The following is a 15134-nucleotide window of genomic DNA, read 5'->3' as shown; positions in this document are numbered from 1 at the left end:
AAACACACACACACACACACACACACACACACACACACACACACACACACACACACACACACACACACACACACACACACACACACATAGACAGACAGACAGAACAGAACTGAACAGATCAGGACCAACACAGAACCCATCCGCAGGTTTCACACACAAGCCTCAGTAACACACATTATCATGCTTTCGGACCTTCCATCCATTCAGAGATCTCGGCACATTCACACACATTCAGGCTTCAGAACTTCGGCCCAAAACGTCTCTCACACACACAGAAACGGACCTGCAGGCTTTCACTCACACACATTCAGAACTTTGACACAACCCCCCAGATCAAACCAGATCCGGTTAGGCCCAAAAACCTTTACTCATGCACAGACAGAGCAAAACTCTGTCAGAAATTAACATGCCAGTCCTCAGCGAAAACTTTAAACAATACACAACACGGAAACCGCCACAAAATGGAACGCAGCCCCATGGCACCAGAAAAATCACAACACAGATAACACAGACCAGGAATTTTAGACCGCTTTAAGATCTTTTAAGCCAACCAATAAATTTTGTGTACCTTGTTGCACCATAAAATATTTAAACAATTCCCTGCGGCAGTGGGATTTCAGCATCAAACCACTCCAATCGACACCAGCACTTACATGCTGCGTGTATTAACCATCCGCGGCTGCTTTAATGCAGCGCTGGTTTAGCAACAGTTTTAGGTGCACCTGAACATTCACCTGTGATTACTACCCACAGCTCTGCGGGACGCCCTGTGCACGCAGACACAAGACTTATTAAAATCTCCTCTTCAAGGCAGGAATACAGCCCGGTTCACGTTTCAATGCAACCCCACGGTTTACATGTGCAACCCCTAGCTGGACACAAAACGTCTTTTTGTGCGTGAATGTCAGTCACCACCATCAATCTTAAATCACACTGCCAACGGTTAAAAACAAAAGGTGCAAATTAATGAAGGTACTCACTCGGCGTGCTATTCAGCTGCCAGACTGCGAAGCGATCTCCCACCGGAACTCTGCTCTCCGGGGCTCACCAGAGCTGATCCATCGTCTCCCCTTACCAGAAACAGACTCAGAACAACTTTAGCCAAACAATCTCACACGTCTTTTTCTTTCATCAACCAAACTTTCTCATACACTCAAGAGGTTCACACACACACGGCCGCAACTGGCCCACCTCAATCAACTCAAACCACACTGCCAGTGGTTAAAGAAACAGACGCAAAATGAATTAATGAATTAACTTAATGAATTAATGAATTAACTTACTCCCCTCCGCGTGGTAATTCCGTCCTGGGGTCCGAGCGCGAGAGCCTGTTGATAAAAGTTCGTCTGCAGAGCTATATTTAGCCGGCCGATGAGACAATTTTAGCCCCCCGGACTTTCAAAGAAGAGATGGCGCCGCACGGCTCCCTGGAGACGATCTTCCATCGCTAGGCTCAGCGCTGCCCGCATTCTCCACCACTTGTTAGGTAATTAGATTTTATCCCATATTACCTTAAAGGACGACACACCCTTTGATAGAGAGAGAGAGAGAGTAAATTGATTATTTGTAATGTCCATGTGCATGACTCCACCAGCCCCCATGTCCATGTGTGTGGCTCAACCGGCCCCCACTCTGCTCCAGCCTCAGCCTTTACCTCACCAGCTCTGCATACCCGTGGTCTCCATCAGGAGACTAGAATGTTAGGTAATATTTAATCTCCATAACCCTGGAACCTATAATAACACACATGACAACAAGGAAGACATTTTACCCTGAGTCTCCAGAACACGGAGAGTTAACGCAGAGAAACCTCCGAGGCTTCCCCACGTCACTCCCCCTGTGCTCCCAGTTCTTCAGGGGCTTTATTCACCAAATGGATGGGGGAGAAGGCGGACCTTCTCAAGTTACAGAGGTACAGAGTTTTTTCAATTAACATCCTTGCTCAACCTTACACAGAGATTCATGATGTGTAATGGGCATCTTTTAGGTCTCAAAAAGGTACAATTATAAAAATACCCAACATGAGCCATAAGGAAAAGAAAAGTAAGTAAGTAAGTAAAAGTTTATTTATAGAGCGCCTTTCACAGATATAAATCACAAAGCGCTGTACAACATGATAAAGATCAGGGCAAATACCTCTAACCAATAAAAACATCCGAAAAACAATAGCAGTGATAAAGTAGAAAATAAAATCATGAGTATAAACAAAGTGAAGGTGTGAACCCGAACAAAGCCATCTTTTTGAAACATTTAGGGAGGGAACGCCTGGAGGAAAAGGTGAATTTTTAGATGATTTTTTAAAGACCTCTACAGTGTTAGAGAGACGGAGATTTGAAGGTAGACTGTTCCAAAGTCTGGGTGCAAAAGTCTGAAAGGCCCTGTCCCCTTTGGTTTTCAGTGTGGTTCGAGGAACAGCCAGGAGGTTTTCAGATGTGGATAAAAGGGGTGATGAGGCCTCTGGACTCATGTGATGCTCCCCCAGGAAAGCATATGAGGGATCAGTATTTAAAAGTGACAGTGTGTATTTTTCCTGGCGATGGGGGCAGTAGATACCTAAAACATTGCAAGCAAGCAGTATTTTTGTTTCAGCAAAATGACAAACACATCAAACCTTTCATCACTGGCAACGAGCGAATAGTTAAACGTGCAAAACAACGTTTATGAATAGTGAAAGTTTTGTAATCGTTACAAAACAGTAAATGCATTTTGTCCTCATGGGCTCCAGTTGAAGAAAGCATGGCATCTAATATGGCGTCACCCAGAGTCTTAGACCCAATTCAGGAATCTTGTTTAAGTTGACGGACACATGGATTCCACTCAATATCAGCAGATTCTGGAGACCAATGTCCAGAAATCAGTAGCTGAAGCTCCACCAGGGCTGAATCTTTCATCAAGTCAACGACCCTGAACGTGGCTCAAAATCTACTAAGGCAAGGAACAAGTAGAACATTCTGCATTGACCATCTCAGCCCAAAAACCTGAATACTGTGATAGATATAGACCTGAAAATCTGTGGTGAGAGTTAAAGTAAGCTGTCCACGCTCAAAAGTGATAAATGACCTGCACTTGTATAACGTCTTTCAGAGTCAGAGGACTCCAAAGCGCTTTACACTACAGTTCATCATTCATCCATTCACACACTGATGTGATGAGCTACTATGGAGCCACAGCTGTCCTAGGGCGCACTGACGGAGGCGAGGGTGCCAGGCACAGGTGCCACCGCTTCCTCTAACCACCACCAGCAGGCAAGGTGAGTTAAGTGTCTTGCCCAAGGACACTACAGCAGAATTCTTTGTCCAAAGCTGGGATCAAACCTGCAACCTTCCGATTACTGGACAAGCCGCTCAACCAGCTGAGCTACTGGTTAGAGGGTACAGGGGAACTCATTTATAAGTCTACTTTAATGTTCAGTTTTTTGCCAAATGTAAAATGTAATTATTGGTTTAAATGCATTCAGAGTTAAAATTGTTAGTGACATTTACTCCTCCAGGATTAACATAACACAGATGAACTATTTAAATCGATTACCTCTTTTTAATGAAATTTCTCTTTCCCTTTCCTTACATTTTTTAATTACATTATTTTTCTCCTTTTTGTGATTTTTTAATCTTTTTTTTTGTTCTTGATAAGCGCCTCATGATTTTCTTCTAAATCATATTTAGTAGAATTAGCTTTTGTTCAGGCACTACCCTGAATGACCACTAGATGTCAGCATTGTGCGGTGTTTTCGGGTCACTGACGGTCACATGCGCGTGCATGTTTGGTGAAAAAGCAGGGAGGGGGGAGGGAGTCTGCAGCAAGGACCAACTTAAAAAGTTTTGTCATGTATTTAGTAAAGAAGAGGGACAGCTGGGAAAGAGAGCAGAGAGTCAGCTAAGTGAGAGGTAAGTTGTTTTCATACAGCTGCTGACTTCTCTCCTGTAACCTCCACTCAGATATCACTGACCCTGTTATGGAGATTTAACTCTGATTAATAGTGAGCTTTTGTGGGGTGAGTTGGTTTGATTAGAAGGGATGAACTACATCCTGCTTCCATTGATCTTGTGTGAATTGGTTAATGAATGTTGCTTTGTGTTTACCCATGGGCCGGATTGCATTAATCATACTTAAGCTCTCAGTGGGATCCAGTAACTGTTTTCTTGTTTGCTGCAATTCTGTTTTATTATTTTACTATTTGAGGTGTTAGATTGGAGCTCTCTGATTGGATGATGGATGTTTTCTTGGTTTTGCTGGAAGCAGACAGAAATAAATTTGTGGAGAGAAACAACATTTCAGAATACCAACCATTCCTTTCGTTCTCCCCTCCCTGCAGCTTCCCTCTCTCTTTGCTCTTTGGCATTACGGGAACTTGAGACCTCACTGACTTCTCAAAGTCAAGGTTGGCAAAGTGCAGAGGAATTTGCTGCTATACAATGTGCCCTTATGCTAGGTTAGAAGGGGGTTGAGAGTCGTCCATATTACATGTAGCCCATTAAAAATTAATGGTATATATAATTCAAGCTGGAATAAATGGAAACATGGCATTAAACAAGAAACACCTTGTATTTTCAAGTCTTCTCTTGTCTCAGGACAATTTATATCACCTAGAGCTTATAGGCTAATTGCATAATGTTTTAAAATTGTGCGTGTGTGTGTGTGTGTGTGAAAGATTTGATTAAAAATCTCTGAAAGTAATTAGCTGTGTCCATACATAATTAACTTAGGTCTGAGAGTCTCAATATTTTGTACGCATTTCTGTCCTCCAACACACTTCTCCTTTTTTTTAAATTTTATTTAATGCAGAGTTTCTGCTAATTTTTCACACATGCTTGATTCTCCCAGCCTGCATTCAAAAGGCCCCATTAAACTATTATTTCTAATTTTTACACAAATGTCATTTAATCTATTTTTATTTTTATGATTTCTATATTTTATGATTCACCCAAATCTTTAAATATAATACTTGTTTTTTTATGCTGGATTAATGACAATTTGACAACATATTAGAAAAACATTAGCGCTTTTGTGAATGTGGATGAAAATTTGTCCTGCAGTTCAGACAGGATACCCCGTGTAAAATCTATTTGAATAAAGATAACTATAAAATAATTTCTGTGACGTAAGTGTTCAAATATGGGCTCTAAAATACAAGTCCTTCTCTTAAGTTTAGACTTTTAAAATGCCTTACTTGTTACATAAAATATATAGCAGAACAAGTTTCACATCCTAACTGAATCACTGCGGATGATGATTATCCGAGGCCTCTCCTCTGTTCACTGTTTTCTCAGAAGTTTAGCTGCTCTTGCAGAGTTAAAGCTGAAGACAATGAAGTATCTTTGATTGATTGATTTGATAAGAAAAGCTTCACTTAGTTTATTTTATAATCCTCTAATACAATCACAAAGGCTTTTCCCTAAATATAGTTTGCATATTTTTCAGTTTTAAACTTTATGTTAAGTGTGTCATTTCTGGATGCCTCCTCTCTCCTCTCCCATCCCATCGCATAAACAGAGGAAGCTTCAGCAGCAAAAAAACACTTAATTCCTATTCTTCTCAGTGAGGGAAATGCCATGAGGTGTGGGAGAGTGCATAAACACATCTAAACGTGTGACTTTCACGCTCCATGCCAGTATCGGAGCTCTGGATAGCCAACCCAAGATAGCTGCCACGGCTAATCAACATTAGCAAACACCAACACGTCTTTAACGCAGCTAGTTTTATAGACATTACCACCATACTCTGATCACTGACCAAACACTAAAGTTGTTGCAGTGATTGCTCCAGATTCTAGATTTCTCAACAGAAGATGATCTTAGTTTGAAACCCTGGCAGGAGAAGCAGCAGGTCAGGACATTTGCATTTCTTCAAAGAACGATTGGCATTTAATTTTAATTTAATTGCTGAATTTATCTGACTTGAAAGCTGAAAGAAAAATGCTCAGCTGTTCAAAACTATCAGCATTAGAAGGTGTTAGCATTCCTCTTTCTGAATCAGGGAATTATTTAACAGTTTGTGCTTATTCTGGACAGTCACACTTGAAGGAGCAAGAAGAAAAAGCATTTCATGAACGATGATTGAAACCGCAGCTTAACAAAATGTAATATAGCTAAAACGGATTTTCAAAGGAAACCGCACATTAGGTTTTTATTATGTTTTTGTTTGTAGCTTAATTTTATTTCTGACTCAAACTGAGCTGTGTTAGACCTGCTGGAAACCTTGAAGCATTGCTCAAATCTCTGTAAGCATATCAACATTATAATAAACTCACAGCTTGTAGTTTATTATAGTGCTCACAGGAAAGAGCCCTGCATCCTTCACAAGAGCTTTAATACTGACGAGTTTGGAGAGGTTTGGATGCAGCCGTCGGCTCGCTGTGAGGCTGCAATCAGAGGTGCTATTGAGTTGTACAACATGGCACTGACTGATGTTTATTTGATTCAAGCTATTGAACAGCAGCGTGAGATTTATGGCCTAAGAAAACATGACCATGAGGTTCAAACACAACCTCTTTTAGATTACCTGTAAATCACAGCTCTACAGTATCATTATTCACTGTAATTTCATTAGGTTCTTTTAAAAGGTAGGGGTTTCCAATAAGAATATGACCTAGAACATGTGATTTTTTTTATTTGATTTAATAATGTTTAATAAAAGCATCAAGTTTTATTAGTGAAGAGGTAAATCAAACAGATTAGATGTACATTTTTGGGGGATTAAACATGATCTTGCATGAGCACTCAGGAGCTTAGAAAGGAGCCAGGATTCAGTTGTAACCTTGTAAATGATCGTGCAACTTGTTATTGGAGTAATCAGTACTGTTCGTCCTCTTGTTTTAAATGTTATTAAGTTATGCAGAATGTCTCTTTTTGTACAGTCCTAATCCGATATGTAACTCTTTGCAGTCTGGTAAAGATCAACACCTTTACTTCATGTCTGAAGAAATACAGTTTTATGTGTAAACACCTGTGTTGTGAAGAGTTGTCGCTTCTGTTGCAAAGCCTCACCTTTATTTAATCAAACCTTTAGATTTATGGCTTATTCAAGAGATCAGTTCACTTCCATTCACACATATGCAACAATGAGTCATCAGTTACAATAAATAAATAAACTAGCAAATTTTATTTCATTTTTGAAAATTAGACAACTGGTAAAAATGTCATTGTGTTTCAGTAAATATTTCTCCAAAAGTAAAACAATTTAAAAATGTTACTTGTTTTTTTTATAAGGCAAAGTGTGTAATATTTTAAATAGTTTACCATCAAAATCTGCGTACCATGTTCACAAACTTCCCCTTTTTCATTATTATTTAAATAATATATATAAAGGTCCGATGCGGTTCCAGTCTGAGGGGGTCCAGGGGCCACAAAGAGGCCCCACGGGCCGCCTATTGAGTACCACTGCACTAGGGATTTAAAATCAGTATTAGCTTAGTTTAATAATATACTTAAATATAATTCAAGATTCACCAAAAACGTTGTCTGGTTATCAGAATCGAATAAGGTTCAGCACATTGGCAGTTCTGGGGGAAGCCTATAGGGGCACTGACTTCTGATTGGCCCCTTGAAGAGCCCCATCACTCCCCTGTTCTTTGCAGGATAATCAGATTATAGGTTGATGCAATTATTAGTCTAAACACTAGTGGCGCTAATGAGCGAAATAGGAAAGAAATAGTGTGAAAGCTTGTTGTGAGGGTGGTGGACTAGTACAATCCTAGATCTACCACTGGTCTAGCATGACCTCCTTAAATGATGAACAGCCAATCTGAGACCCTGCCTGCATATTCAGTGATTTGTTTTGTTATAACAAACAAAAGTAGAATCAGCCCTTCTTAAGAAACTTTATAGACATGAATGATACATTTGTAACATGTGAGGTTAGAAATTTCTAGGAATTTACGTAAAGGTGAAATGTGGAACACAAACACCAAAGAGACATCTAGTGTGTTGAGGTTGTAGTTGTCGGCTGTCGGGATACCAGGATTGCTGCCGATATGTGAAATTTTTTATTTGGGTACATCTGTTTTAGGCATCACCTAAACTCACTCTGGTTTTAGATCTTTGTCACTCCTCTTCTGAGAAGGATAACAACATCTTCTGGGCTCAGAAGCAGCTGCTTGACTTGCTGATTCCTCCATTTTCCACATGGTTTGCCTCGCTGTGCCGAGCGGGCTGTTTGGCTACCGGCAACAGTGCCCTCTATTGGCTGGTGGATGTAAACATAAAGCCAGTGTCGTACCGTCTAAATCAGGGGTGTCAAACTCATTTTAGCTCAGGGGCCACATTGAGGGAAATCTAGTCCCAGGTGGGCCGGACCGGTAAAATAAAAAAATAAAAAACTTCAGATTGTTTTCTTTGTTTTAATTCAATCAATATAAAACAAGGCTGGAGCCTGAGGACAGCGTAGTACAAGTACAACACCTGAAGTGTACTTGAAAATTTGAAAGAAAAATCAATAAATAAACATTCCTTAGTGATTCAAAGAGCTTATAGATCACATGGCTAGATCAGTTTCATGCAGCACTTAAAGTATACTTGACTCATTTTACTTTACATCTTTTAGCTTTCACCAGCACATCAATATCAGAAGTCACATCCTGAGTGGCGCCAACTTCAGGATGTGATTCAAGTTCTTGTGTGAGCCTTGAGCGCAGCTTTGTTTTATTTATACTCATTACAGAGAAAACTTGCTCACAAAGATAAGTTTATTTTCACTCTACATTGTAAAGTATGAAAATAAAGTTTACACAACCATCTCACGGGCCGGATTTAACCCGCTTGCGGGCCGGATTCGGCCCGCGGGCCGCATCTTTGACACCCCTGGTCTAAATAAATATTGGATTTTTTAAAAATTAAAATACAGCTTTTACAGGAAATACTGTACCTTCATTCAGCACACCTCCAGACTCCCTGTGGATGTATTATTTTTAAATGATAAAGCTTTTTACTAAATTTTTCTATATTGAACCTTTAAGAGTGTATAAATATATAAATAATAAATGAAAAGCATCTTGCCAAGCTAACTGAATTCCTCTGTGAAAGAATGAAGGCAACCTTACTATGTGAATAACTGTTAAGTGATCTGAAGAGTAGAAATGGGAACTGAATTTTAAATGTAGACTCAGAATGCATGTTTTTTGTGGTCCTTTTAAAAACTAAATTACAATGAATGAAAGGATAGCTTATAAATGAAAGGATAGCTTACATCATTCTGCAAATAAATGACTAATAAAAGTAAGATTGCAGGCTGAAGGTCAGAAAACATTGTAAACAAGCAAGAAATAACTTTAGTTAAGCTACTCAATTAAAATGATGCATTCCTTAAAGGAGTTAATTATGTCTGACCTGCGTTGAACGAATCAGGCTGACAAATCAAACAGTGTAAACATACACATGCACACACGCTCACATGCATGCGAGCACACACCCACCCACACACACCCACCCACCCACCCACCCACCCACACACACACACACACACACACACACACACACACACACACACACACACACACACACACACACACACACACACACACACACACACACACACACACACACACACACACACACACACACACGCTCCCTTTAGAAATAAAGTCCTATCTATAACCTAATAACTGCAGCTCACAGTGACAGTCAGGATACTTTGACACATTCCAGGATGTGAACATAGTGAAGAGACCCCCCCATACCCTCACCCACACCCATGTCCTCCCACAGTTCCAGGATGGCTGACCTGATTACATTTAGTTTGCAGTATGCTTTTCATTCAGCCTGGTATTTTAATCTCTAAGTTTTGTTTTTCTGCTTGCTTTGAAACAATGGAAATACGTTGGGAGAGGAGTGCATTCCTTGATCATGGTGGTTGCGTTGTTTGTCCCAAGTATAGCTCTGTGGTTGGCTCGTGGGCTTGTCGAGGTGTGGCTACTCCCTGGATGATTGCCTTGAACACTGCCTCTACTGAATGTGGATGTAACAAGGCTTGCATTGTGGAAGAGCAGGTGTGTGTGTGTGTGTGTGAGAGAAAGAGAGACAGAGGGAGAGTGTGCTAAATCCACTCACCCAATTTCCCCTTTCTTATGTTCCTTTAGAGCATTTTTCTCTTCTTTGCCAGATTTCAGATGGTCCTCTCTGCTTTGTTCTCTGAGTATATTTTATGCCTGTAATTTTCAGCCTTGTGTTCCCACAGAGCAGTATTCTTCTCTTTTGGGTTGCCTCAAGAAGAAACGCCTGACTATTTATCGTAGGGAGCATAAAAGGTACTTTTCCCCCACATATCTGATTCTGATCTGCACTCACCCACAAGAAGAAACTGAGCGATAACATAAATGGAAAGTACACGGGTACAGTGCTGTAATAGAGTATTTGCTACATCATTACAGGGCTACAAACTTTTTTCAAAGAGCAAAAACAAACTGAAACAACAACAACAACAAAAAAGTCTGTGTTATCCACCAGGAGTAGGATAAATCTTAACAAGATCAAACTTTGTAGTCCATTAAATTATCCTACAGCAGAGTAATAAAAAGCATCATAAAGCCACTATAAATTAATTACAGAGCCAAACAGACAGAGTGTGAGATAAGAGGACAGGAGATTAAAGTTTAATAGTGCTGATGGACTAAATTAAGTAGTGGCGAAAGAGAACGTTAAGCAGAATTAAATGTTTTATTAGAGGGATTTTCACAGCAATGGGCTATGTTAATTTTTTTCAGATTAATTTAAAACCTAGAGCCTCCAATCAGCCTGCAGCCGAGAGCAGAGACTGGACAGTCGGGTTGATAAACCAATTATTATAAAAAAGTAGAGCATGAAATTTTTGTTTCAACTTGACTGATATGTGAGCTCAGTCATAAAATAACACACACATCGACGGTGGTGGTCATCTTCAACAATGACGGAGAAGACATAAGCCTGAAAGGGTTTAACAGCTAGAACCAGATTAACTCGATGCCACAAAGATGTTTTAATTTTTGTCAGCCTGTCCTCTCAGCCTCTCCAGAATCAGCATACCCTCTCACACAGCGAAGAGCCTGTTTTCTGTATGTTCCTCTGCTGAGATGTTAGCGCCTACTAAAAACCACAAGCCATAACCACACATTCCCAGTACTGCTGACTCCCAGTCTCACGCCCAGTTTAACACAGATAAAATACAGGCAAGACTGCTTCTTCCCCTCCAACACTTCTTGTTGCCTCACACCCCTAGATTCTGTTGGCTATAATTTAGTCCCTATAACCCATTTATACACTAGAATGCATGTATTCTACAATAAGATGTCTTTATTTATTTTTTGAAAATGGCAGGGGCCACCGTCAGGATCATATTTAGTCTGAGCAACACAGACTAATCTTTATGTAACGTGTAATTTAGCATCGCCCTGTGAATCCATGTTGGCATTTGTATGTCTTTTCTGTCCTTTAAGCAGTCCCCAGAGCATTTCTCTGTCATTGATGTAAAAGTATTCCTGCCTCACTTTGTAAGAGTAGTTTAAAAAATCTTGCTAAAAGTGGTTTTGCTCAGAAATTTTAAGATATTTCTGACAACAGCTTGCAGCTGGTCTTTGTTGGTCTTAAAAAAATTTATTCTAAGTGAAAAATGTGGTCCCACAGACAGAAAATCCTGTAGCTTTAGAGGAAAAACATTTTCAAAGAGAGGGGAAATAAAACTATCTGTCTTCTAGATGTAAAATTGGAAATCTGGGTTGATAAAAGAACAAAACAAATATTGGTAACACTTTACAATAAGGGTCCCTTTATTAACGTTAACGTGTGTTATTAGGCATTAACACATTTTTTAAAATGTATTAACAACTGATTAACCATAATATGTAATGCATGACTAAGCAGCCCCCTCCGTGCCCTTTGTCCTAACCATAAGGATACCCAATAGTTAACATTAAGGAGGTAGTATGCAACTTTTTCATATTTAAAAATCATTTTCTTGAGCCAGTATGTGCTAAAATGACCCTTTACAGAGTTAATGAAATGTTATTCTAAATGTTACTCTTTTTTTTGTTTTGGTTCCGGTCGGTAACAAGATGGCGCCTGTGCTTGGCTTAGCTGCGGTCACCGGCCACTTTTTCAAACTTTTCTCCACTAACCTCCTCTTTTCCACCTTGCTCCTGTCTGCGATCCTCTTCAGTAGTGTCCCTGCTACCATCTCCTATGATCGCCAGACTCTTTTGTCCTTCCGCTCGTTCACGATCGCCTAAGACGCTCCGAGGACGTACCTCCCTGTTTGTTTATCTGAGTGGCGCACTGGCCCGGAGCCAAACGACAATTCCAACTAGGGCGCCTCCAGCTGTCAGAACCCAAGTCCCCAAACCAGCCTCTCCCAGCTAGCCGATCTCCACCATGGACCATAACTCCCAGCATGCCCCTCGCGGGGATTCCCTCCACATCGCACCTACGTCACGAACCGCGACTATATACGGAAGTCGCCTCCCCAGCTCACCACTCAGTCATCGTTTCTTCGGATCTATGATCAGAGTTTCCAAGCAACCGATCCATCTTACGAACTCTCAGCTCACAGTAAGTGTTCTTACTTACTTCTGGAAAACCCAGCATTTCCGTGTCACTTCATTGACTCTCGACCACTTGGGGATTCCGAGATTAAACCATGAGCCAGCGTTTAACCGACGCTATCACTTCTGCATCTGTGAGACCACGCTCTCTACAAGCGCAACTCCCATATCCAGCCGACCAGTCTGACACCAGCGATGTTTATCCGGTCCCGGGAAAACGTCAAAGGAAAAGAGGTAAATGAGCAGGAATCCAGGTGAGATTAAGACTTCTCTTAAAGCATGGTTTATCTAGTAAACATTGGCGTGATCTTGTAGCTTCTTGTCCCTTGTTTGGAGACTTGAGCACCACTTGTGCATTCCCACCAGGAAGCGTTGCGGCGCGGTTTCTCCGTCCAAGTTTTTTAAGGTCGGTTTATCCTCATTCCTCAGTGGTTTCTCCTCCTGTTCCCTCCATAAGTGGTTTTATAAACACGTAGATCTAACCCCGCTAATTTACGTCCACTAACTCCAGCTGTTTCTGTAGTTTCTGATTCCTCCACCTCACTCAGCATGGCTCTATTAAATTCCTGCTCTGTTAACAATAAGACCTTCCTGCTCAGTGATCTAATTCTCTCTAAAAACCTGGATTTTCTGTTTCTGACTGAAGTTTGGTAGCAAACATCTGATTATTCTGGTCTGATTGAACTCTGCCCGAGTGGTTATTCTTTTCTTAGCCAGCCTCAGGGTTCTGGTCGTGGTGGAGGCCTAGCTGTTGTTTTCAGAGACCATCTTCCATGTAGCTCTACAACCTCTGGTCACTTTGCTTCCTTTGAACTGCAGCTGATTAAAGTCGGGCGTAAGGACCTGTTCTACTGTGCTGTGGTCTATTGTCTACCTGGTCCAAACAGTTCTTTCCTTCAGGAGTTTAGTGACTTTCTATCCTCCACTGTGAAGCTGTCCAGACTGGTGATTGTTGGTGACTTTAACATCCACGTTGATAATCCCTCTGATCTCATTGCCATGAATTTCTCCTGCCTCATGGACTCTTTCAGCGTTACCCAGCATGTTTCTGGCCCCACACACACCAGGGGCACACTCTAGACCTTGTTTTTACCTTGAGTCTAAATGCTGACACTGGGGGTCCTGAGGACGTTTATATTTCAGATCACCATTGCATTTTCTTTAACTTATCGGTTTCTGTGTCCCCACCTCCTGCTCACCATATGGTTAGTTCTCGTTTTCTCAATGAGAGCACAGCTAGAAAAATTTCTGCTGCATTTAATCCACCCTGTTCTTTTGATAACGACCCAGATTCCTTAACTTCTCAGTTTAACGAGCACTGCCTCTCCATTCTGGACAACATCTGTCCTGTCAGAACCAGATGAGTTCCTGCAGTGAACCCTACTCCCTGGTTTAATGACAGCCTTCGCAGCCTGAAGCGTCAATGCAGAAAAATTGAGCGTTTGTGGAAGAAAACCCATCTCCACGTCCATCTGCTGCACCTAAAGGATCTTCTGACATCCTTTAACTCTGCAGTCAGAGATGCAAGGGTTTCCTTTTTCTCCAACCTGGTGTCCCAGAGCAAAGAAAACCCCAAGGTGCTGTTTAACACCATCAGCAGTATTGTCTCTCCTGCCTCTCCTACAGCCTCCATCCACTCCGTTGCAGACTGTGAGAACTTTCTGTCTTTCTTTGTGGACAAAGTCAATAAGGTTAGATCTAGCATCTCTCCTTCAGCCTTATCACTGCTTCTCCTGACTCCAACCAGGCTCATCATCCTAGATAGTTTTGCTCCTGTTTCTTTGCCTGAGCTAACAAAACTAGTTAACTTTATGAAGACCTCTGCATGCCCCCTCGACATCTTACCCTCATCTTTGTTTAAAAGTGCTCTTCAGTCCATCAGTCCCAGCGTGCTCTCCATAATTAATGCTCCTCTGGTTTCTGGTCAGGTCCCTGCTTACTTTAAGAATGGTGTAATCCACCTGCTTCTTAAAAAATCAAGTCTTGATCCCTCTCTCCATAGCAGCTTCAGACCCATCTCTAAACTTCCGTCCATCTCCAAGATGTTGGAAAAGGTTGTGGCTAAACAACTCGCAGCTGCTCTTGATGAACATAACATCTATGATCGCTTCCAGTCAGGTTTTCGTAGAGCTCATTCTACTAAAACAGCTCTTCTTAGGGCCTCTAATGACCTTCTGACTCACAGTGTTGCAGGGGACTGTTCTGTTCTGGTCCTGCTGGACCTGACTGTAGCCTTTGACACTGTTGACCATCACCTGCTACTGCAGAGGCTGAGAGGCTGGGTATGCCTATCAGGAACTGCTCTGGGGTGGTTCTCTTCTAATCTTTCTGAGCGCTTCTTTTCTGTGGCCGTCTCCAAGTTCTGGTCCTCCACCACCTCCCTTACCCATGGTGTCCCACAAGGTTCTGTGCTGGGGCCTCTGCTCTTCCTCCTCTATCTACTTCCTCTTCAGCACATCCTGAGCTCCTTCAAAGGAATCTCCTACCATCTTTATGCAGATGACATCCAACTGTACACACACATGAAGTTAGCATGCCCCTTTAAGCTCCATGAGATGTCTAGGCTGCAACTGTTACACACCTGCTTAGACAAAACCTGGATGGCTGGGAGCTTTCTACAGCTGAATGAAGA

General features: G+C 41.4%; 1 protein-coding gene across 1 annotated transcript in view; it reads left to right on the top strand.

Annotated features, from left to right (window-relative positions):
* Positions 1-3795: 3795 nt before the first annotated feature.
* Positions 3796-15134, top strand: part of tspan4a (tetraspanin 4a) — a 276682-nt gene continuing 265343 nt past the window's right edge. Inside the window, exon 1 of the mRNA XM_015953662.3 lies at positions 3796-3884. The gene's annotated coding sequence lies outside the window, so the exon portion shown is untranslated. The remainder of the gene's footprint in view (positions 3885-15134) is intronic.

This window comes from Nothobranchius furzeri, chromosome 9 (genome assembly GCF_043380555.1).
Source record: "Nothobranchius furzeri strain GRZ-AD chromosome 9, NfurGRZ-RIMD1, whole genome shotgun sequence".
Classification (NCBI taxonomy): Eukaryota; Metazoa; Chordata; class Actinopteri; order Cyprinodontiformes; family Nothobranchiidae; genus Nothobranchius; species Nothobranchius furzeri.
Note: the sequence above shows the minus strand (reverse complement) of the source record. Positions and strands in the feature narration are given on the sequence as shown.